Below are 25,146 nucleotides of genomic sequence, written 5' to 3' on the forward strand. Positions count from 1 at the left end.
ATACACACCACTATACATAAAACAGATAAGCAACAAGGATTTACTGTATAGCACAGGGAATTATATTCAATATCTTATAATATTACCTACAATGGAAAATAATCTGAAAAAAATGCATATGCATATGTATAACTGAGTCACTTTGCTGTGTACCTAAAACTAACACAATATTGTAATTCAACTATACTTCAATTAAAAAATAACAAGAATTATTATTTCAATAGATTGAAACACTAAATATATAAAAGTATACTTTAAAAAACACAACAAATAGGGCTTCCCTGGTGGCGCAGTGGTTGAGAATCTGCCTGCTAATGCAGGGGACATGGGTTCGAGCCCTGGTCTGGGAAGATCCCACATGCCGCGGAGCAACTAGGCCCGTGAGCCACAACTACTGAGTCTGCACGTCTGGAGCCTGTGCTTCGCAACAAGAGAGGCCATGATAGTGAGAGGCCCGCGCACTGCGATGAAGAGTGGCCCCCGCTTGCCACAACTAGAGAAAGCCCTCGCACAGAAACGAAGACCCAACACAGCCAAAAATAAATAAATAAACAAATGTGGGGTTTAAAATAAAGAAAAAAGAATATTTAAAAAAAAAACACAACAAATATATAAAAATACATTGATTTGTAATGATAATTTTATAAAGCCATCATTGGATGTCTTTGGAGGTTGCTAGGATGTCAACTCATTCTGAAATTGACATTTAAAAAGAATCCAGCATTTATCTTGCCTTTCCCATTCAGACTCTTTTTCACGGTAAACAAATAATTGATTAAATTCTTCTTTACAGAAAAATCACAAATGACAAATGTAGGAAGAGTTAATGACTTAGAAAATGACTATTTTGCAATCTCTAATGAAATCATAGCGATAATGATCAACAATGGCTGCCAAAAGCATGGCGTGAAAGGTGAACAGGAGACTGTAATAGATGGGTTAGGCTGATGCCATCTGAACAAGTTGATAAGTATTAAGATCACTAAAAGTGAGACAATCGGATATTATGTATCTCCTGATGTGAGGAAATAGGAAGTACACAGTACCACCTATAGAGAAATTTTGCTAAATAAATATTTTAAAATTTTAAACATTTTTAAAAAGAAAAAAGAAAAGGAAGATCCTAACTCTAATCAAGTCTCTGCTTCTAATTATTAGTTTTCAGAAACACAAGGGATGGAATAACATGTAAATAACAGTTAAAAATTAAATCAGATAAATACAGAAGGCAAGACACCCTATAGTACAAATGATTTAGTTTCTTCACCAAATAAATAGCATTTTTAAAAAGAAGAGAAAAAATTTACAGCCTAAAAGAGATTTAAGAAACACACTAATGAAATGAAATGTGTGCACTTTTTTTCATCCTGGTTCAAATAAACCAACAACAAAAAAAATACAATAATTTGGAAAATCAGGAAAAACTGAACTCACACTGGATATTAGATGATATTAAAGAATTATTATTATGGGGGTGGGGGAGTAATCATGGGTATTGTGGCTATGCTTCTTAAAAGTCCTTATCTGTTAGAAGTACACATTACTGGAATTACTTTCAAATACTCAAAAAAAAAAAGTGGGGGAGGAGATGGTACAAGAATGGCAGGAAATTGAGCACTGTTGAATTTGGATGATGGGTCATGAGGATTCATTATAACATTCTCTCTAATTTTGTGTACGTTACATAATAAAAAGTTAAAGATAAACATCTTATCACCTTAATAGTTGCAGAAAAAGTTCATTTGATAATGGTCAACACCCATTCATAATTGCTATTCTTAGCAAATTAGGAATAGAAGGGAATTTTCTTAACTGAGTGTGCCTATCAAAACCTACAGCAAACATTATAGTTAACAATGAAACAAACATTAAAAAAAATCCGGAATAAAACAAGGATGTCCCTACTATTACCACTTCTCAGCACTGCTGAATCAGAGAACCTAATCAGTACAACAATTCAAGAAAAAGGAATGAGATACAAGGATTGGAAAAGAACAAATAACAGATAATTTCCTCAAATGAAATGATTCTCTACATAGAAAAACCCAAAGTGACAATAAACAAATTATTAGAATTATTCTCAGAATAACTAAGTTTAGCAAGGGAATGGTAAGGAAAACAAATGGTATTTACCCTCAGTGGGGAGAGAGAGGATACAACAGGGATAGAACACAGGTAGCTTTCAAAAGCATTGGTAATGTTCTGTTTCTTAAGATAGATGGTGGAGAGGAGGCTGTTTATTATACTACATACCTTATAGTGGGTGTGTGTGTGTGTGTATGCACGCATGTGGTTTTGTTTGTATGAAATGTCTTATAATAAAAAATTAAAAGCAAATGAAGAATAATGGATTCCCTATTTCTGGAATTCCTAAAGCATAAAACATATGGCCCCATTTGTCAGGGGTGTTGTAGAGATAATTCTTGCTTTGGGAAAATTACAGTAACTTGCCCTTGAATGTCAGTTGCCATTTTCAAAATTTCTCTAATAGTTTTTATATCACCCAATTATTGCCATGTGGAAGTGTGAACTTGGGGTTGCCCATGCTAAAGGTTCAGAAATAGCCAAAACAAAGCCTATGAATCACAGAAGTAGTAATTAGTAAAAAAATATATATATATATATATTGTGCACAACATCAAAAAGACAGTTTGCAAACTGGGAGCACTCAAGCCAAACCTGGAATGAGGCTCGGGGGTACAACGTTACAAAACAGCTCATATAGTGAGAAGGCAGTGTCTTCATAGCAACTGGTAATTAAGCTAAATTAACGACTAAGCTGGTTTTGTCTGCTCAGGGAAACTTCAAGTCTGGTCCCCATTTGCTTTTGATTTTAACCCCAAATATTCAGATATTTACCAAACTTCTGGAAATAAAAAAAAATTTAATGTATGCAACTATTTTGAAACACTGCATAGATCAATACTGTGAAGGCCAAACAGAAGACATCTATCTTTAGGCTCCTAGGCTATGACCTCTGTCTAGACTCATAATCTTAGGAGTAGTCTTCCACCCTGAGTGAGCAGGGTCATTCCCTTTTAGATGGGCCCTGAGTTCTCCAGTACACCCCACAACTCCTCATTCTTCTCACACCCTGCCATCTTCATTCTTCTACACTGGCCCAGCAGGTAGCTGAGTTTGCAAACCTGTCTTCCAGAATCTACGGCATTCATGGGAATTACCTGTAGTTCTCTCAATTCACCATCAGAGGGCGGGCATGGAAAATAAGAGGAGAAACCCATAGCTTTTGCTTCTACTAGTACTTTCAGGGAAAGGCATCTAGGGATTAGCCACGTGCATCTGAATTTTCACCATGAAAACGTTACATGTTTATCTGAATTGAGAGGTATTCTGCAGACATAAGGTATGAGGCTGGGAATGTTCATGTCTTGCTAGAGCTGATCAAAATCAGCAGCCACAGTCTAAAGTGGGGCCTCTCTATACATATGCTGCTCTAAGGATCAGAGCTTGGCGTTATGCAAGCATGTGGCTCGGGACAACCAGAAACTTGGTTTATTTCAGAAATTCTTACAAATGAGTGAATGATTCAGTAAGCTTCAATCACACTTTTCTGCTGAACGTGTCTCTTGAGAATCTCTCCGGGTCTTCCCTCTTCATATAGTAAATGAGGACTCTCTACGGGGCAAGGAGGGGACAAGCTAGCCTCTGTCACAAACAATGGCCAGTTACACAGCATGTGGTGTGCTGGTAAATGCTTAGCAACCAGTTCTCAAAACAAACAAAAAAGCCAAAAACTCTGATTCACAGCATTGCCATTTCCATGGTGTAAATACTCCTACCTTGACCAACTTCAAGCTACCAACATGGCGTCACTGAACATGGAGTTGGGAATAGAGGCACACAATGGGCTCTCAGCAGCCAGAACAAGTCAGCTTTACCACACCATACCACCCACCCTCCACCTCCATTTCAAAGTTAACTCAACTATGGAAGCAGGCCTACCCTAACATTTGCAGAGTTTAGCGTGAGGATATAAATGGAGGCCCAAAGACTATATGTCTAAATACTTAAGTTATAAGTCAAACTAACAAACTGTTCATTAAAATATCGCTTATCCTGCTGCCATGACAAATATACCATCATAATTACCTAGTCAGGTTTACATTTAGAATTCTATGCCTAACACAGCCAGACAGAAGAAGCCATCCCTGGCCCTCTATCCCAGGCCCAGCCCCTGCCCCTGCTCGCCGCAGCACACAGAGTCCTAGTCCGTGCTTCCGAGCTCCACTGCACCCTGTGCAAACAGCAGCCGCTTGGCCATCCCTTGGCCCAAGTGTGAGCACATTGGCAGTGTGGTCTCTGCACAGGAGAATGGGCCCAGGGTAGAGGCCACACCAGCATAAAAGTGGACTTGAGTTCATCTGGGCGGGGAGTTATGAGGTCCCAATACCTGAAGCATGGAGGAAGGGGTGAGTCTCCAAATGGGCATGTCTCCATTGCCCTGTAGATTCTTCATCCCTTGGGGAGGTTAAAGCCAGACCAGGGCCAAAGCAGGCCCTTTAGAATACAGGACTCAGAGCAGGGAACTGTCACTGAGAGTGATTACTGCACAGAAGTCCCTCCAGCCATCCAGGTCCTCTGATGATCTACAGTGTTTAACCTCCCGACCTTGATAGGGCTCCTGAAATTTCAGTCACTCAGGTAGAGTACTGAGTACTTACAATTGGCTGGTACTGAGCTGTATGGTGAAGGAATGAAAAGATCCTTCTGGCCCCAATATTTCCCAAAGGATAGTTCATTACACTGAGCCTTCACTTATACTTTAGGGAGGGGTCCGCAAACCAGGACCCAAGGGCCAATCCTGCCAGGCTATTTTCGTATGGCCCTTGAGTCGAGAATGGATTTTACATTTTGAAAGAGTTAGGAAAAAATCAAAAGAAGACTATTTCATGACATGAGAAAATTATATGAAATTCTAATTTCAGTATCCATAAATCGAATTTTATTGGAACACAGCCCAGCGCATTTGTTTACAAATTGTCTGTGGTTATTTTCACTCTACGACTGCAGAACTGAAGGGCTGCCTCAGAGACTATGGCCACAAGGCCTAAATTATTTACTCTGACCCTTTACAAAGAAAGGTTGCCTGCTTTAGAGTTAAATTTCTATCCTGTGTTTCTCCAGAGAAGATGGGTGATATGGAGGGTAAAGGGATGTGAATCCCTGAGAAGGAAGAGCAGGAAGGGGACCAGGAGAAGGGAGACCGGAAGTTCTGACGGGGCGAACTGCAGAACCTTGCCCCCTTTCGTTAGAAAAGAAACGCTACACAAAGGCAGGGAGGGCATTTAAGGACAAAGAGGAAGGAGAAATTGGCATGTTACCCTCTAACTTCATCAACACCCAGGCCAGGGTTTGCCTTTATTTTTCCCATTAATCTCAGTTATAGCCTCCACTTAATTGGAACATTAAACCTCAACAGTGGAAGTCGCTACAGGTCCTTGTCCGTGTAATGATTTTTTATGGTTGAAAACAGCATTGAGGGCTCATCGTTAAAACATCTAGAGCAACTCTGTCTCCTAGAAATAATAATGTAAGCCAGGTAATAACCTATAAGGGAAAAGAATCTGAAAAAAAATAGATATATATGTATGTGTAACTGAATCATTTTGCTGTACACCTGAAATTAACACAGAATTGTAACTCTACTATATTTCAATTAAAAAAAAACAACTAAGGGTACACAAAGTTTAAAAAAATAATAAAGAGGGAATTCCCTGGTGGTCCAGTGGTTAGGACTCGGCACGCTTTCACTGCCAGGGCCCGGGTTCAATCCCTGGTCAGGGAACTAAGATCCTGCAAGCCTTGCGGTGCAGCCAAGAAACAAATAAAATAAAAATAAAAAATAAGGGCTTCCCTGGTGGCGCAGTGGTTGAGAGTCCGCCTGCCGATGCAGGGGACACGGGTTCGTGCCCCAGTCTGGGAAGATCCCACATGCCGTGGAGTGGCTGGGCCCATGAGCCATGGCCACTTAGCCTGCGCGTCCGGAGCCTGTGCTCCGCAACGGGAGAGGCCACAACAGTGAGAGGCCCGTGTACCACAAAAAAAAAAAATAATAATAATAATAATAATAATGTAAGCCAGAATATAATTTTTAATTTTCTAGTAGCCTCATTTTAAAAAGTAAAAAGAACTGGTGATATTAATAAAGTCTCTTACTTGATCCAATGTATCTACAGTATTACCAATTCAACATGTAATCAATATAAAATTATTAATGAGCTGTCAAATTCTTCTCAACACACCTGAACATTTTCTAATAACTGAGTCAAGTTTCAGGTTTTAAATGTAAATTGAAATTAAATAAAATTAAAATGCAGTTCCTCAGTTGCACTAGTCACATTTTAAGTGCTTAATAGTCACCTATGGCTAGTGACACTGTACTGAACAGTGCAGCTCTACACACATCCACAGTACAGAACTGCCATGCATTGTTCTCTGTGATTAGTTTCTATCAACACAGGGCATCATTAAATATTTACGGAGCACTTACTCTCTCCCTTTAAGCCTTCCAGACAACAGGAAAATGACATGTGTAATGTCTCCATGTTGACTGCCTTCTTTGCTTTCTGGCACTGCAAAATATTCCAGGCTCACCTCGAACCGTCCCAGCAGCTTCATCTTTTTAACAGATAATTTCGGCCAGGTCATCCCCTGCTTCACACCCCTCAGTGACTGTCAGAGAATAAAATCCTTACTGCAGTTTCAAGGCCCTTTTTCACTTCTCAAGCCTCAATCCCTGATGCTCTCCGCCCTTGCTCCCCTTGCTCACCTGTACTCGTGACATGGGGGTTCTGACAGTTCTTAAGACATGCCCAGCTATTTCGACCTCAGGGCCTTTGCACGGCTGGCTCTGTCATGCTTCACTTTTCACCTCATATCCCCTCCACAGAAAGGATTCCTCGACCTCTGTACCTAAAAGAACTCCCGTCCTCAAGTTACTTATCATCTCACCACCCGCCCACCTCACCTCAGCACTGGGTATAATCTCTGTTATGGTTGCTTTAAAGCATATATATTGTCAACTCTTTTTCTTTATTTTTGGCATTTAAAAATAAGGTTTAAATCAATACAAATGCAACAGCTATAAATGCAGACTGATAAAGGAAAGTTGAATCAGGCATCAAATTTGACAGTGTTGCCATTGGTGACGTGATTGCCAACCCCTTGAACAACCCTTGGCAAAATTCCAAACAAAATAAAGTACATTGTTCTTTGGTTTACACAGTAGTTGCACCCCTGGAAAATTCAGTGTTTATTAAAACGGAGCAGAAAATACTTTTGTGTTTACATACAAAACGGGATTAGGTTTTAGGCTCAGAGCATTATAAACAAGTTTTCCACCTACCTGAGTGTCAGGCAGGGCACTTGAGAGTCATGTACCATCTGCAACCGTTTTTCACTGAGCCAGACTGTCCTGGGCTTGGCAGGATGTTTAGCATCTCTGACCTCACCCTGACCTTGCCAGCAGGTCCCCCAATCACTGTGCCACTCAAGTGGGTCCCCATTTGACTGAGATTTCTAAAACATTTTGATTTCTAAAACCCATCTGTTTTAGATTTCTAGAACATCTCCTGGGCTGGCTAGGGCCATTGTTTTTAAAAGACGTCGTGACACAAGACTGAGACCCATAGATTAGGTAAGCAAAGAGACCATGGGATAGGTGTGTCTGTGATCACCCCCAGATCACCCCACCTCACCACAGCAGCCATCGCGATATTAGAAATGTGCTAGAACTGATGGGAAGATATTCTGTTATCGGGAAGGCAACAGAGCACCTGTGCATGAGGTCTTCCCTGAGCCCAGCAGGGAGTCACCCCTTCCTCCTCTAATCCCCGTAGCTTGGCACCTCTCTTGGGCCACTGGGGCTTCTGCTGTGTATCAGTATTACCTAGTGTACAGTCGTCCTCCCTATTACAGCCTGCAGGCTCCAGGAGAGCTGCATCCAATCCACTCCTGCATCTCTAGCATCCAGAATGGAACCCAGCATATACTCCACCAACGTTCATGGAAGAAATACATGTGTATGTGCTTTAATCAGGGAAGAGAGGGAGATGGACAAGGCCTGAGGCAAGCCCTCTCCCAGGCCGTCCTAAATGCACTGCTGAGCATCTGGGAGCCCCGAGCCCCACCGCGGACAAGGTCCTGGGCTAGACCCGGGATGCAAGTGAGCAAGACAAACGCCTGCACCTGGAGAGGAAACGGACCCTACACCCTTGGCAACTGTGGCAATTGAGGAATGCATGGGACTGGGTGTTGTGGAACAGGGGCACCTAACTCTGCCTAGAATGGCTGGAGTCAGGGAACAGGTCCGAAGGATGGTGTCTGAGCAGAGAGTAGGGGTTAGCAGGAGTTGGAGTTGGCCTGGCTGAGGATAGAGACAGTTCCAAGCAGAGGGAGCCCGGTTTGCAAAGTCACATTAAGGGAACTCTTCCTCCAGATACCCCCTAGGCACTGCCCTCCTCTGGGTACCACCATGTCAAGGAGACAGGAAGAGCACAGGAGAGAGACTGGGGGCAAGTTCTGGAGCATAACTTACTTTAAAAGACAAACAAAGTGCATATCCAACGGTCAGCCCCGCCTCTCTCTCACCAAGCCTCAATTACTGACCAAGTTCTTCAGAGCTTAAACAAGTCCTCTTGACTTCCTGAGGATTCCACCTGTTGGAAGTGCCTTTCCTTGGGGATATGATGTTTCCAGACCAACATCTATTTAAAAAGTGTGACCGGACCTTCCTACACTGTTGGTGGGAATATAAACTGGCACAAGCACTATGGAGAACAGTATGGAGGTTCCTGAAAAACTAAAAATAGAACTACCGTATGACCCAGCAATCCCACTACTGGGCATGTATATGGAGAAAACTCTAATTCAAAAAGATACATGCACCCCAGTGTTCATAGCAGCACTATTTACTATAGCCAAGACATGGAAGCAACCTAAATGTCCATCAACAGAGGAATGGATAAAGAAAATGTGGTACATATATATAATGGAATATTACTCGGCCATAGAAAAGAACAAAATAATGCCATTTGCAGCAACATGGATGGACCTAGAAATGATCACACTAAGTGAAGTAAGTCAGACAGAGAAAGACAAATATCAGATGATATCACTCATATATGGAATCTAATTTTTTTAAAATACTATAAATGAACTTATTTACAAAACAGAAACAGACTTCGAAAACAAACTTATGGTTACCAAAGGGTAAACATGGTGGAGAGGGATAAATTAGGTGCTTGGGATTAACACACACATACTACTATATATAAAATAGATAACCAACAAGGACCTACTGTATAGCACAGGGTTCTCTAGTCAATATTCTATAGTAACCTATATGGGAAAAGAATCTCAAAAAGAACGAATATATGTATATGTATAACTGAATCACTATGCTGTACACCTGAAACCAACACAACATTGTAAATCAACTATACTCCAATAAATTATTTTTTAAAAAGTGAGACCTGATTCACTTAGCCAGTCAGGTTCTCCCCCTAGCACACCTTTGTGGGGAAGGCAGAGGCACTCAGGTTACAGAGCTCCTACTCTGTTCCAGACGTGGTTCCAGGTGCTCTACAGATGTCACCTGGTGCAATCCTCCCAACACACCACAGAGCAGGCATTAAAATCCCTGTTTACAGGGCTTCCCTGGTGGCGCAGTGGTTGAGAGTCCACCTGCCGATGCAGGGGACACGGGTTCGTGACCCGGTCTGGGAGGATCCCACATGCCGCGGAGTGGCTGGGCCCGTGAGCCATGGCCGCTGAGCCTGCGCGTCCGGAGCCTGTGCTCCGCAACGGGAGAGGCCACAACAGTGAGAGGCCCACGTACCGCAAAAAAAAAAAAAAAAAAAAAAATCCCTGTTTACAGTTGAGGAACCTGAGGCTCAGAGCGGCCATGCAACGTGCCCAATATCACACAGCTCTTAAGGGGCCTACCAGTCTCCCCCCAGCCCCTGACAACAACTTCATGATGGTTTGAGGGGTGAAGGTGTGACCTGTGTGAGGACTCCAGGGGCAGGATTCTCAGGAAGAGTCTCCTTGGCCAGGAAGAAGAATCAGCCAACCTATGACAGAGGTGCAGTCTGGGGTCTGGCTCAGGTGATCATCAGTGAAACACAGAAGATACCTTCCTCTAGGAGGTTTGTGAGCCTTAAACAAATGAATGCCTGGTACATAGTAGAGGCTCACTCCCATGCGTTCCCTGCCCTGCTATCCTGATACGCCTGTGCTCTATTATCCATGGACAGTTAGCTTTCCGGCCTTTGCCCACAGTTGGTGCCTCTGCAAATCAATCAGGCAGATAGCAGGAGACAGGCAGTGCACTCAAACCTTTTAACTAAAGAGACTTTGCAAAGGCACAATAGGCAGGGATAAGGCAACCATCAAGAGGTTATGAGCTACTGAAGTACCAGCCATGCTGAGAAACCCTTTCTACCCCCAGACCTGAAGGACAAAAGAAGGGGACAGAATTACTGGAGTCTAGTAAAAGCTGGGACTGCAGAGAAAGGTCTGCTCACCAGAAGCTGTGGCTGTACATCATTGGTTCTCAAATTTTACAGAGCATCAGAATCACCTTGGAGGGCTTGTTCAAATACAGATTGCTGGGCCCCCCAGAAGGCTTGGCCTTGGGCCAAGAACCTGCATTTCTATGAAGCTCCTAGGTGATGAAGATGCTGCTGGTATGCTGATCACTTTTTTTTTTTTTTGCGGTACGCAGGCCTCTTACTGTTTGGCCTCTCCCGTTGCGGAGCACAGGCTCCGGACGCGCAGGCTCAGTGGCCATGGCTCACGGGCCCAGCCGCTCCGTGGCATGTGGGATCTTCCCGGACCGGGGCACGAACCCGCGTCCCCTGCATCGGCAGGCGGACTCTCAACCACTGCGCCACCAGGGAAGCCCCGCTGACCACTTTTTGAGACCCACTGCCTCAGAGGAGCAGAACCACAGCGAGGAGGTGTAAATACCCTGACCTCTCTTCTCCTTCCATCTTCCAATCCTCTGCTGGTGTTTTCCATTGGCTGGACCCGACCTGATTGCTAGAGGGTAGAGGCTGGAGAGAACCTACTGCTGGGACACAGAGCAGGGAAGAAAGTGGATCTGAGAGGCACAGAACAAGGAGTAATCAGCAACCCTCCTCCCCTCCCCCTCCCCTCCACTTCCACCACCCCATTCTCATTCAAATACTCTTCTGTCCTATGGCTTCTCTGAATATTATTCTTGAGTGCTAGAAGACATTATATTTTGCTCAGAGGCTTAAAGAAAATTATGATTCTCTCAACTCAATTAAATAAATAAGCTATCATGTCTTATTTCCCTGCAGTAATTGTATGCATTTCCTGTGTTGAGAAGTATTGAGATTCATATCCGGAATAAAGCTGTCATCCTTCACCCTTTTTTTTTTTTTTTGACACCAATTGTACTTGAACATTTGTTACTTTTTTTTTTTTGGCTGTGTTGGGTCTTCGTTTCTGTACGCGGGCTTTCTCTAGTTGTGTCAAGCGGGGGCCGCTCTTCATCGCGGTACGCAGGCCTCTCACTATCGCGGCCTCTCTTGTTGCAGAGCACAGGCTCCAGACGCACAGGCTCAGTAGTTGTGGCTCATGGGCCTAGTTGCTCCGCGGCACATGGGATCTTCCCAGACTAGGGCTCGAACCCGTGTCCCCTGAATTAGCAGGCAGATTCTCAACCACTGCGCCACCAGGGAAGCCCCTTCACCCCTTTTAATTCAGCTTTCCCACAGCTGTTTCCAGGAGGTCAGTTTTCTGATTATTTTTTCTTAGAATTTAAGGTTTTTTTTAAACCTAAGAAAATGATAATAAAACAGTATTTCTTGAACTTTCTCACAATGTCTCTTCTTATATCCCTTGCTCCCAACTTTGAGGAGTAAAAACTTTTTTTTTTTTTTTAGCAGTGAGCCTAAATCTCTGAAGATTTGTATGAAGAGTTCAGGAGGAAGAAAATCTGTTTAATTAAATTACACTTTATATTTGTGAATGAAAACATTAACCACTGTTAGTAGTTCTTCAAAAATCCCAAGTCTCCAGAGCGATCCTTGAGACTGAGATAATTTATACACAGCAACTCCCAGAACTGAGGCAGGATTGATAAGAAGAGAAATCAAGGTGCTCTGGGCCAGATGCCTGGGAGGGATGAACCTTGCTGAAGTGTGACTTAAAGGCAGCTTCTGAGTCACTGAAGCAGTTCTCCCCCACCGAATGCCCTCACGCTGCCCCTCAGCCACCTGTCAGAGCTCCCGGCTGTTCTGCCTTCCTCACTGAGTAACCATGCTCTTTGCCTACAAAGGGGCCAGGGTTTATCTTTTGCACCGACTCTCATCCATTGACAGTGGCAGCCTGTAGTGCTGTGTGGAGAAGAATCGTAGTGCTTACCTTCCAGTAAAACAAGTCAATAGATAAAGGAACAAGATAATTTTAAATCGTGGTAAGGAAAGAAATCCTAACATGGGAGTGTCTGGCAGAGGCAACTTTACATAGAGGGGTGGTCATGGGAGACTGCTCCATGGTATTTGAATTTCGCCTGAAGAATGGTATTTTAATACACAGTGAAAGGTGAAAATGAACCTGCCATACAATTGCCAAAGGAAGCAAAGGCCTGGAGGAAGAAAAGAGTTTGGAATATTCCAGGAACAGGACAAGGCCAGTGGAGCTAGAGTAGAACAATCAAGGGAGGGAACAGTATGAGATAAGTTTAGAGAAGCTGGCCAAGGGCATATGGAGTCTTGTAGATGAAGTGTAACAGGTATTCAGAGCTGAGTAACAAACCAACCCAAAACTTAGTGGCTTAAAACAACAGCCTTTTATTTGCTCACAGTTCTGGAAGGCAGCCGTTTGGGCTGGGGTTAGCAGAAAAACCACCAGTCTCACCTGGTGTCACTGAGGTGGCTGCCATCATTTGGTGGCTCGTCTGGGACTAGATGATCTATGATGGTTTCCCACACATGTCTGGTGGCTAGTGCTGGCTATCGGCCGGTCAGTCTAGAGGGCCTCAGACGGAAGAGCTCTTCTCTGTCAACATGACTGCTCATTCTCCAGGAGGCTAGACTAGGCTTCTTCACGTGTCGGTCCCAGGGGAACATTCCAAGAGGATAAAAGTAGAAGCTGCAAGGCCTTTTGAGGCTTAGGCTTAGAAGTCCAATAAGGTCACTTGTACTGCATTCTATCGGTCAACACAAGTCACAAAGCCAGGCTGGATCCAAGGGGTAGGAAAATGGACTACTCCTCTTTATGGGAGGAGTGGCAAAGTCACATAGCAGAGGGGCATGTGGAGAGGGATGGGGAAAATTTGTGACCAATTCTGCAATATACTCCACCAAGGTAAGAGGTTTACATTTTAAGCTAAGAGCAACGGGCAGTCACTGATGAGTTTCAAATATGGGAATCAGGTAAATCTGGTGTATGCTTTAAAAGGGTCACTCTGACAAACAAACAAACTCATAGAAAAAGAGATCAGATGTGTGGTTACCAGAGGTTGGGGAGCGGGGAGGGGGAATTGGATGAAGGCAGTCAAAAGGTACAAACTTCCAGTTATATGATAAATCAGTACTAGGGATGTAATGTACAACATGATAAATATAATGAACACTGCTGTATGTTACAGAGGAAAGTTGTTAGGAGAGGAAATCCGAAAAGTTCTCATCACGGGGAGGAATATTCTTTTCTCTTTCTTTAATTTTGTATCTGGATGAGATGACGGATGTTCACTAAACTTATTATGACAGTCCTTTCATGATGTACGTAAGTCAAATCACTCTGCTGTGCACCTTAAAGAATCACTCCGGTAAATGGGTGGCGTAAGGCAAGAATGTAAACAAGGAGAGTGAGGCGGAGAGACAGGTTAAATGGCGCTGGCAGTCAGTCGTCCAGGCTGGAGATGGAGGCTAGCCAGGGTGGAGACAGGGGAAGAGTTTCCAGCCTGCTCTTCCTGACAGCCTGACCTACAGATGTGCGGCTTACCTAGCAAGCCTTTAAAATCACATAAGAAATTCCTTGCAATAAATCTCTTGATACATTGTATATTCCTACTGGTTCTGGTTCTCTGGTTGAACCCCGGCTAATACAGGGGTCATCAACAAATATATAATACAGATGATAGCTTACACCACAGGACTGTGTGAGATCTCCCAGGGAAAGAAAAGAGAGGAGGGCTAAGGAGACACCAGCCCAGGGCACACCAACACTTAGAGGTCAGTTAAAAGAGGAAAAGAGAGAAAAAGAGACTGAGAAGGAACAACCAAGAGGAGTAGGAGTAATCGCTTGTGAGTGGATTGTCACTAAAGCCAAAAGAAAAAAGTGTTTCAAGAAGGAGGGAGCAGCCTGGAATCGGTGCCCTGGGGACGCCTCTCGCACCGTGACTCGGGCTGGCCACTCGAGCTGTCTGTGCTGGGTGTCCTGTGTACACTCTTTGGAAGTGACAGGGCCATGAATGCACCCTCCAGCTTAGAGCTGAATGGATTGCAGTCTGTGACCATTACTGCTGGGACAGCTGCAGTTGGTTATCGAGCTTACAAAAGATTTGATGTTAGAGGTCATTGCAGCAAATCTATGGTAAACTTTCACAGCCGGAAAGAAAACTCCAAGATCGTGCATGCTTCTGACATGGAGGATTTGGGAGATAAAGTTGTGTACTGCTATTGTTAGAGGCCAAAAAGTTCCCATTCTGCGATGGATCACACACGAAACACAACAAAGAGGCTGGAGCCAACGTGGGACCTCTGATCATTAAAAAAAAGAAACTTCAATGAACAGTTTTGATGCTAAAAACCAACTTGTCATGATGTCACCTGATTGTTTAATTAGAATGACTACCACTTCTGTCTAATTCATCTCTCCTGGGTTCTAGATATGGTATATTGCAAATTGAAGCTTTTATATTCGTGGAATTTGCCTTACTTGTTGAACCACTGTGATGCATATTTGTTTAAACAAAGAAAACAAAAAAAAAGGAGAAAGGAAAAAACCAACCTCATGGCCTGTGAGTTAAAAAAAAAAAAAAAAGGAATGAGGAAATGGTCAACTGGGTTTAATGCTATTGAGAGGTCAGGGAAAATGAAAACAGAAAAGTTTTTATTAGGTTTGGCCATATGGACGTCACTGATAAATTTAGCAAGAGTGACCACTTCTGTAGAACAGCAAGACCAGAAGCCACATACCAATGTGTCATCATCCCCAATCCTCACAACAGCCCTTAAAGCTAAGGTTTGTTAACCTTCCATATTACTCAACATTGAGCGTGGTGTTGAAGTCTGAAGCTCTGGAGCCCAAGAGCCTGGGTTCAAACCCTGGCTCCTCCACTTACTGACTGTAAATTATTTAACCAGTCTGTACCTCAGCTTCCTCATCTGTAAAATGAGATTAGTGATAATATCTCCTTCATAGGGTTGTTTGAGAATAGTATGATTTAATATATGTGAAGCCATTTGAAGGCTTGTTAAATATTTACTGTCTACCTTCTCACCCTTCCCCTGTGAAGATAAAGAAACAGAGGCTCTCAGAGCTTTCTGTAGATCCCAAGACTAATAGTGAAGGAGAAAGGATGTCAGCCCTGTTCTCCTGGACTCCACAACCTGAGTTAAGAATTTGAGGAATGGCTCCCACTCAGGCACCTGCACCTCAGATCCAGGTTCCTTTCAGAACAAGAGGCCTCTTCTGGAGGTGAGCCAAGTGCTCAGCAGGACCCAGTAAACAAGCCATACCCTTCTGCTGATACCCTCACATGCCCAGAGACTGAGCTGGTTGGTTATGGATAACATACATGCTCCTTAACCGGATGATGGGAGCATCCCATCTAGTAGACAAGAACTAATACATACCCACATCCAGTAACTGGGGTTACTTAGTCACAGGTTTCCAAACAGGATTATCATCTAATCCCAACCTATTCACTCCTTTTCAGCCTGGAGATTACTTATCTACATCATTATTTATCAATGTTCAATTATTTCAAGGAGACCAGAAAATAAATTACAGCCACACAAATATAATTACTATCGCAGAACTCTTCAGGAAAACATGATGTTCTGTATTCAGAATCAAAATAATGTTAACACCCTTTGACATAGCAAATTCCTTTCTGGGAATTTATCCCGAGGAAATAATCCAAGAGAAGGAAATAGTGGGCATGAAGATGCTGGATTATTCAGTGGAATATTACTTAGTCAGGTCTTCATATCTCCATAGCAATATGAAAATTACTCATGCTTTAATGCAATTTAAAAAAAATACAAACGTATGTCTGCACTCTTATCATACAACAGGAACTGCACAAAAATCATGTATGCAGACCTGAAGAAAATAATAAAGAACATGGTTTTGGTCCACCTTCTCCCAACATCAGGTTTATGACCTTGGGCAATAACTTTAGCTCTCTAGGACTCAGTTTCCTCACCTGTAAAATGGGTATAATAGTAATATATATCTTTTAAGCATTTACTATGTGCCAAGCACTGTGTGTGCTAAGTGCTTTACAGGCCTTACCCCTCAGTGACCCTGTGAAATCAGAATGACTCTTATCATTTTCCAAATATAGAAACTGAAGCCCAGGGACTCCCCTGCTGGCACAGTGGTTAAGAATCCGCCTGCCAATGCAGGGTACGCAGGTTCACACCCTGGTCCAGGAAGATCCCACATCCGCGCGGAGCAACTAAGCCCGTGCACCACAACTACTGAGCCTGCGCTCTAGAGCCCGTGAAACACAACTACTGAAGCCCGCGCACCTAGAGCCCATGCTCTGCAGCAAGAGAAGCCACCACAATGAGAAGCCCGTGCACCGCGATGAAGAGCAGCCCCTCCCCGCCACAACTAGAGAAAAGCCTGCACACAGCAACGAAGACCAAAAAAAAGGACCAACGCAGCCAAAAAAAAAAAAAAAAATGAAACTGAAGCCCAGAGATGTGAAGTGACTTGCCCCAGGTCACATAGGAAGAGGAGATTTGTGATCTGAACCCAGATTCCTTCCCAGCTGATCACTGAGCCAGAGCTCAGGATCACTAGACTATTGTCGAAGGTAATGGTAAAAATTAAAGTTAGTATGTAAAAAGCTTTTAGCGTATAGTATCTGCTACATAGATCTATTTGCCTGGTGGATCACTGGGTAATGAGAAACACCAGCAGTGGGGGGAGAGGACACAAGATGGAGCCCAGCGGTGGAGGCAGCCCAGAAGGTTGGGATCCAGAGAATAAATGCTGATAGTTAATTTATATGAATTTGTACCTGGCACTGTGCTGATTGTTAACTCACTTAATCCTTGTAACAACCCTATGAAGTAGGCAGTATTATTACTCCCACTTCTTAAGTAGGAAAACCAAGACACAAGAGATTAACAAACTTGCCTGAGGTCCCATAGCCAGTAAGTGGAGGAACCAGAGATCAAACCCCAGGCAATGGCGGCTCTTGAGTCCACCTGCTGTGCCACCTTGATAGCTAACTCTGTAAGACTGTACCAGTTGTTTGTGGTCATCTCACATCTAGGGATTACTGGCGAATATTTCCCCCATTTCATTCACTTACTATTGCTGTAATGTGTATATGGTTTCTTTCAAAAATAAAAATGTCTACAAGTGGGCCAAGGACTTGATAGACATTCTCCAGGGAAAACTTACAAACGGCCAGTAAGCACATGAAAAGATGTTCAACGTCAGTAATCGTTAGGGAAATGCGAATCAAAACCACAATGAGCTACTACTTCACATCCATAAGAATGGCTATTATAAAAATGAAACAATAACAGAAAATAACAAGTGTTGGCAAGGATGTAGAAAAGTTGGAATCCTGTGCCTTGCTGGTGGGAATGTACAATGGTACAGATGCTGGGAAAAAATGATTTGGCAGTTCCTCAAAAAACTAAACATAGAGTTACAATATGCTCTAGCAATTCCATTTCTGGGTATATACTCAAAAGAACTGAAAGCAGAGACTCGAATAAATATCTGTACATGTTCGTAGTGGCATTATTCAGAATAGCCAAAGGGTGGAAGCAACCTGTTACGGGGTTAATTCTGCCCCCCAAACTCATTTATGGAAGTCCTAACCCCCAGGACCTCAGAATGTGATTATATTTGGAGATAGGGCCTTTAAAAAGGTAATGAAGGTTAAACGAGGTCATTAGTGTGGGCCCTAATCCAACATGACTGGTGTCCTTATACAAAAAAGGAAATGAAACATACACACACAGGGGAAAGACCATGTGAAGATACAAAAAGAAGAGAGCCATCTACAAGCCAAGGAGAGAGGCCTCAGGAGAAATCAGTCCTGTTGAGACCTTGATCTTGGACTTCTGGCCTCCAGAACTGTGAGAAAATAAATTTCTCTTGTTTAAACCATCCAGTCTGTGGTACTTAGTTATGGCAGCCTTAGCAAGCTGATACACAACCAAGCATCCATAAACAGATGAATGGATAATCAAAATGGGTTATGTACATATAACGCAATATTACTGAGCCTTAAAAAGGAAGGATAGGGCCTCCCTGGTGGCGCAGTGGTTGAGAGTCCGCCTGCCGATGCAGGGGATACGGGTTCGTGCCCCGGTCTGGGAGGATCCCATATGCCGCGGAGCGGCTGGGCCCGTGAGCCATGGCCGCTGAGCCTGTGCGTCCGGAGCCTGTGCTCCGCAACGGGAGAGGCCACAACAGTGAGAGGCCCGCGTACAGCAAAAAAAAAAAAAAAAAAAAAAAAAAGGAAGGATATTCTGACATAGCTACAACATAGATGACCTTGAAGACATTATGCTAAGACAGTCCCAAAATATTGTATGATCCCACTTATATGAAGTACCTAGAGGAGTCAAACTCACAGAGACAGGAAGTGAAATGGTGGCGCTGGAGGCTGGGTGAAGGGGGAAATGGGGAGGTTCAGTTTGGGATGATGGAAAAGTTGCAGAGATGGATGGTGGTAATGGCTGTACAACAATATCAATGTACTTAATGTCACTAAACCGTACACTGTAAAAAAATGTAATGATATAGGAGTTCCTTGGTGGCCCAGTGGTTAGGATTTGGTGCTTTCACTGCCGAGGACCAGGTTCAATCCCTAGTCAGGGAATTTAGATCCCAGGCAAGCCACTTGGCGAGGCCAAAATTAAAAAAAAAAAAAGATAGATTTTTCTGTTGTGTATTTTGCCACAATTTTTAAATTTTTTAAATGAAAAAAAATAAGAATTTCTAATAACAAAATTAAATGAAGACTATATTAGTACAATTAGAAAAACAGAAACCACTCCACATACTTTAAACAAAAAGGCGTTAATACTGTACCAGGAATTGGTTACAAGATATTGAAAGGAGCAAAAGAGGGAAAATCACCAAAGGATTATCAACTGCAGGGCCACTATATACTAACCCTGGAGCTGAAGACGTAAAGGAGAAAATGGTGTTGTCACCCACAGCATACTTCTGAGGCTGCCATACCCAGGAGCCTGCGCTTGCTGGCTCCTGTCCCCACTGTGCCCAGAGACCCTACAGAAACTGGGGGGTCTTTCTCTCACCTTCCAGTCTCTGGCCAATGCCTCCTATTGGAAGATCCTACCAGAAGCAAGCTGAAAGAGATTCTGGGGAATGTAGTTTGCAGGCTTCCAGCCTAGGGGAGTTTAGAGGGGGAAGCTGATTGATGACAGACTCTATCCAACTCGTAAGTTTTTAAACAAAGTGATCGGAAAGAAGGGAGCAGCAATGGGAAAGAAAATGAGGCTTTGAAATTCACAGGATTCCTGTGGACAGTTGTTACCTGCTATCACCCCTGTCTCCCCGTTTCGTGGAACTACCCTTTACTAACCCTTGGGATTACGTGGGGCTGTCAGTCAGGGAGGATGTTCCCTCCCACTCCACAGGGGTGGGCAAGGGACCCAAACAAGTCAGTCTCTCCCTCCTATCCCCTTGGGCAGTGATTAGTTCAGGGATAGGTACATCATCCAAGCAGGTATATTCACAGCCATTTTAGGGAACTGCTAGGCAAAAAAAGGATCTCTCACTTTAAGAGATCATGAGCTACAAGGACCCTGTAAGTTTGAAGGTGCTGAACCCATCTTCCTACTAATGAGAGAGGGCCTGCTTGGGAATATAACGTCAGCTTTTTTTTTTTTTTTTTTTTTTTAGCCACTGCGTCAACTACTTGTTTGTGTTGGGAGTGGCATAAATTCAAAACCCAAAGACAGCTTCTTCTGCCTCTTTGAAATATTCAAAGCTTTCTCATGTGAAATGCTATTGATTCAGGTCTCCTCGCTTTAAGCTTAGGCAGTAGAATATTTATTTTATTTTTAATTTATTTTATTGATTGTTTTTTTTTTTTTTAATCCTAAATGCAGGTTCAGCCAGTTCAGTGATTTTCTTGTCTAACACTCTTGGTTACACATAGGAGCTGCCCTCATGGTGCAGGGCCCTGCACTGGGGCCCTATAATTATATGCTTTGGGAACGTCTGTAAATAATTGCCTTGGATGGCTTCCAAGCAGCTTTCTACTGAGTTCTGGTGTGTACATAAAGGTGTCTCTGTGACCTGCCAACTGTGTTTGTTTGCTTGGTGATGACAGAGGTCACCAAAGCCAGGAAAAACCTAGAAACCATAGCCTCTACCTCAGTTACTAGGTGACAATCAGAACACCTTGTGTACAACCAAATGCTTTTGCTTCCTGTGCCTATAGTTTCTAATATGATATTTATATAACTGGAATTCTTTCTATTGCAGGTGACAAAAACCCAAATCAAACTAGGCACATAGGAAATTTGTTGGATTCCAACAAATTCCAGATGCAGGAATCTCCTTCATCTCTAGAAGCTCTTGTCTTCCTTTTTCCAGATATCACCACGTTGTAATTCTATTCAAGCATCTCAGGCAAACACCAGCAGAGTTCTTGGTCAGAGCATACCTGGAGAGTGGTGTGCCATTTGGGAAGTCATTCTCCAATCAAGGAATGAACAAATGCAAGGGGACACAGGTGGTGACATACCAAGGATGGGGTGTGGGGGCCATGTGCCCCAGCAGAAAGAAGAATTTTATCATTGATGTTGTTGAGAATCACTTGCACTCATGATAATAAAAAGCTGACTATTAATCAGTTTTTATTACTGTTTTTAAATTACCTACAGACAGTGCTCCCCTTAATTCTGTACCCAGGCCAAAGGCTCCCACCAGCCCACTAGATGTAGGCATCCCTCCTGTCACTCAGTACACCTACCTGCCCAAAGAGCTTATCAGCTCCCACATCTTCACCTGCCACCTCCTGACTGGTGGCTTCCAGATCTCTCTCCCCCAGCGGCGTCAAGAGCTGCCTGCAGAGCATTTCCACAACATCCCACTCTGTCTGATACTGAACTCCACCTTGCTTCTCCCCTTGTGCTGATCTCAGAAAATGCATCTCTATGACAACTGCTTAAGAGTGCTATCAGGAATGCATGAGATGCATTCCTAATCTGGCAGGTGAGTCAGCAATGGCCTCCCTCACACTGCCCCTTTTTGGGGGGTCTCTCAGCGAGCAGGCTCTGTGCTGGACATCTGAAAGGGCTGACCTAATGTGGCCTGACATTCATGACACACGTTGTTTATTCACAAATCTCCTTCACAAACATCCAAGACACACAGAGCCTCTGCTTTCCCCAGCAACTTCCCAGACAAGAAAGGGAGCAAAGCTCAAGTCACGTTCTACTTCTTACCCTTTGTTCCCACGGGGACTCTTGCTTGTGTGGCGCCCAGGCCTGGAGGACTCATCAAGGAGGCCTGAAGAGGTTCTCGGAGGGGCCTCCGGTGTTAGCTGGGACCCACTGGGGGCAGCGAGGGTAGGGGAGCCCCACAGAATTCAATCACTTCTGAAATTCATCTCCAAACCTGACCCCTAGACACCAGAATTTCAATGGGATTATTTGGACTCATTTCTACAACACCCCAAACTTTACCCGCCCCCCCCAACAAGGCTAGCCCATGCATGATATTCATTAAAATATTTGCCAAATGCCCAATCGTTTCTTTTATATGTACACACTCGTCTATTCTTCCCATCCACCCTGTGAGCCTGGAAGAGTTATTTCCCCACTTCAGAGAAGAAAGAATTAAAGCTCAAGGAAATTAATATGACTTGGCTGAGATCCCACAGCTGGTGACTGGAGGAGCCAGGACCCAAACCCGGACCTGTGCTCCAAGGTCTCAAGGGATGCTCGTTGGCAGAGAAGGCTGTCAGCACCCTGGGTAGGGCTACTCCACTCACAGATGCCTCTCCCACCGGCCTGTCCCGGTAATCAAATTAGCGCCCCTATAGAGTAATCCCCTTTGAGCAACAGAGCTGAGGTGTTACACATTGGCTGGTGTGAATCCATTTACCCGGTTGCCTTCTGAGATCAAGGACGTGGGCATCTTGCCGGGAAGAAAAGGAAGGTGCTGACAGGCCCCAAGTGCAAGGTGGGACCTCCTGGGAGACTGGGCTCCTTAGGGCACGGGGGCTCCTGGAGGAGAACCAGGACCCACAAAGGGACAATGTGTGCGCCTTCTGGCTGAGTCTAGATTCTCTCCTCTCCAAACAGGGTCAGAGGTCAGATGCAAACATGACCCCTCTGTTTACCGACCTGCAATCCCAAGCGAACATGAGAAAGGACAAAAGAGATGACATATGAGGTCATCACCGACACTGCTATTCTTCTCTAAAGCCACTGACCTGATTCGGTCGTGATCTTAAATAGACATCAGCACTCGCCATGTTTCCAGCCATCCATCCATTCGTTCATTCATTCATTCACTCGTTCAAACACCCTGAGCACTCCATGCTGGCTTCTAGGGAGCCAGTGAGACGCGGCCATACTCTCCGGGCCATCGCTGACTTCCCAGCCTCCTCCTAAAACCCCAAACTCCCTGGTCAACTTGACCTAGAGTTTCTTAACCAAGGATCCATTGACTCTTAGAAGCAATCAATGGAACCCTTGCACATTGTTTTATTTATGACTATGAATTTTTCTGGGGAACAGTCCCTTCCCTGGCTTCATCAGATACCCACAGAATGACCTGCTGCTTAGGTCATTACCAGAGCAGTACTGCAATATTATTCTTCTGCGGAAACTTCCAACAGTGTACAGTGTGCTGGAGATCCTTCCCATTGGCAACAGCAGGTTCTATAAAAGGAATGTGTGCACTAATGAACAAACCCTGTAATTTGACTTTCTCTGTATAATAAGTTCCTTCTTTAAATGAGGTCTAATTTGATTCACATTTGGTAACAGGAAGCTAGAGCTGTCAACACAGACATTTATACATGTCACGAAGGCCCTAAAATAGCAGTTGAAGCCAGCCACTAGATTCCATAAAGCTGATACCTTAATGGAACCATTCTTCCCTTATTGCAAAACAGTCTCCACATTGATAAATATGTTGCTGACTGTGGCAAAGAAACGTAGGTTTGGGTTTTTTTTTTAAATAGTAGCACTTCTGTGTTGCAGGGAGAACTGTTTACATGATGTTTTCAGATTAATATTAGATTGGTTTATTTTAAGCCGAGTTTTAAAGGGTGAGAGCCTGTTTTCCTCTGCAGAAGTGAGATTAATTCACACTGTTTTAAAGAAATGAATCCAATCTGGTTTGACAGCTTCCCTGCTGGCTGCTATAGCTGTACTCAGGGTTTTTGCAGTTAAGTTGGAAAGCCAACAATCTCATTGCAGGTGAAATAAAATACAACACTTTACATGCAGAGATTCCTGATAATATCTGTACTTAGCTACTTTGCTCCTTCCTCTTTCCCTTTTCTCCCCCACCTGAAAGTCTTCTGAGCTCAAAGCAGGGAATTCACTTTGTAGCCAACTTCCCAAGAACACCCAGTATCTTGAACAAATGTCAAGCAATAAGGAAAAGACAGAATCTAACTGTGAAGACAGGACTGACACAAAATAAATAGAAAGTAATGTAAGATGATAGGTAATTAAGCATTAAATTATGAAGTGCTGACTCAGATGCTATTTGAGTTTAGAACACGGAGATGGCAATGTTGATTTGATTACTGTGGTAGATTTGAAGTAGCTGTAAAAATTGAGTTGGATCTTGAGAGAAGATGGTAGTGATAAAACTAAAACCAGTATCATTAATAGAGAAAATAAAGTAAATAAATAAAATACCAATTTGTACAAGCTACTGCCAGCAAATGCTATGCATGAATTATCTCATTTGATCTTCAGAGCAACCCATTTCATGGATGAGAAAACAGGCCCAGAGAGGTTAAGGCCTTTGGCCAATGACAGAATCAGGTTTGTCTGCAACCTAAGCCCCTGTTCTTTCCACCACACCACATATACTACCTCTCCAAGCTGTAGGCAACAGCACCCGTCCTCTTCTCTTAAAGAACGTTACCTTTTAATATTTTGGAATTGTAAACCCAAAGTAACATGATTCAAGAAAAACTACCCCCTGGCTGTACCTAGACTCTCAAAAGGTAGACATGGTTTGTTAGCTGAGTCAGAGAAGATCTGGTTATTCATCTGGCTCAGAGTGTGTCCTATTGTTAAATCCCCCAAGGAGTGGAGTGAGAAGCAGCGACTTCCACAAACTAGAAACAAAAGATGAGAGGCCAAAAGGAAAGCCCTCACCCCCCAAGCAGGAAGAGGCAAGGAAATGTCTAACTTTCTAAGAGATTCCAAGTAAAGATGAGGCGCCCCAATGAAGCCACATGGATGGCTGGGAAACTAAGTTTCCATGTTACTATGCCTAAGATCACAGGTGACGCAATCCAGTTTAGCCATAGGATATGTGGTACCCAGCCTCCAAGATGGCCCCATTGATCCCATCTCCTGGATTCACACTCCTGTGTAGTCCCCTCCCATATTGCACCAAGGCTGTTCTGTGTGATCAGAAGAGTGTGATAAAAGTGATGGGATGGGGCTTCCCTGGTGGTGCAGGGGTTAAGAATCTGCGTGCCAATGCAGGGGACACGGGTTCAAGCCCTGGTCTGGGAAGATCCCACATGCCATGGAGCAACTGAACTCATGTGCCACAACTACTGAGCCTGCGCTCTAGAGCCCACAAGCCACAATTACTGAAGCCTGCAAGCCACAACTACTGAAGCCTGTGAGCCACAACTACTGAAGCCCGCAAACCAAAACTACTGAAGCCCGCGTGCCACAACTACTGAAGCCCGTGCACCTA

The sequence above is a fragment of the Mesoplodon mirus genome (assembly GCF_964341445.2).
Source record: "Mesoplodon mirus genome assembly, chromosome: 6".
NCBI classification, from domain to species: Eukaryota; Metazoa; Chordata; class Mammalia; order Artiodactyla; family Ziphiidae; genus Mesoplodon; species Mesoplodon mirus.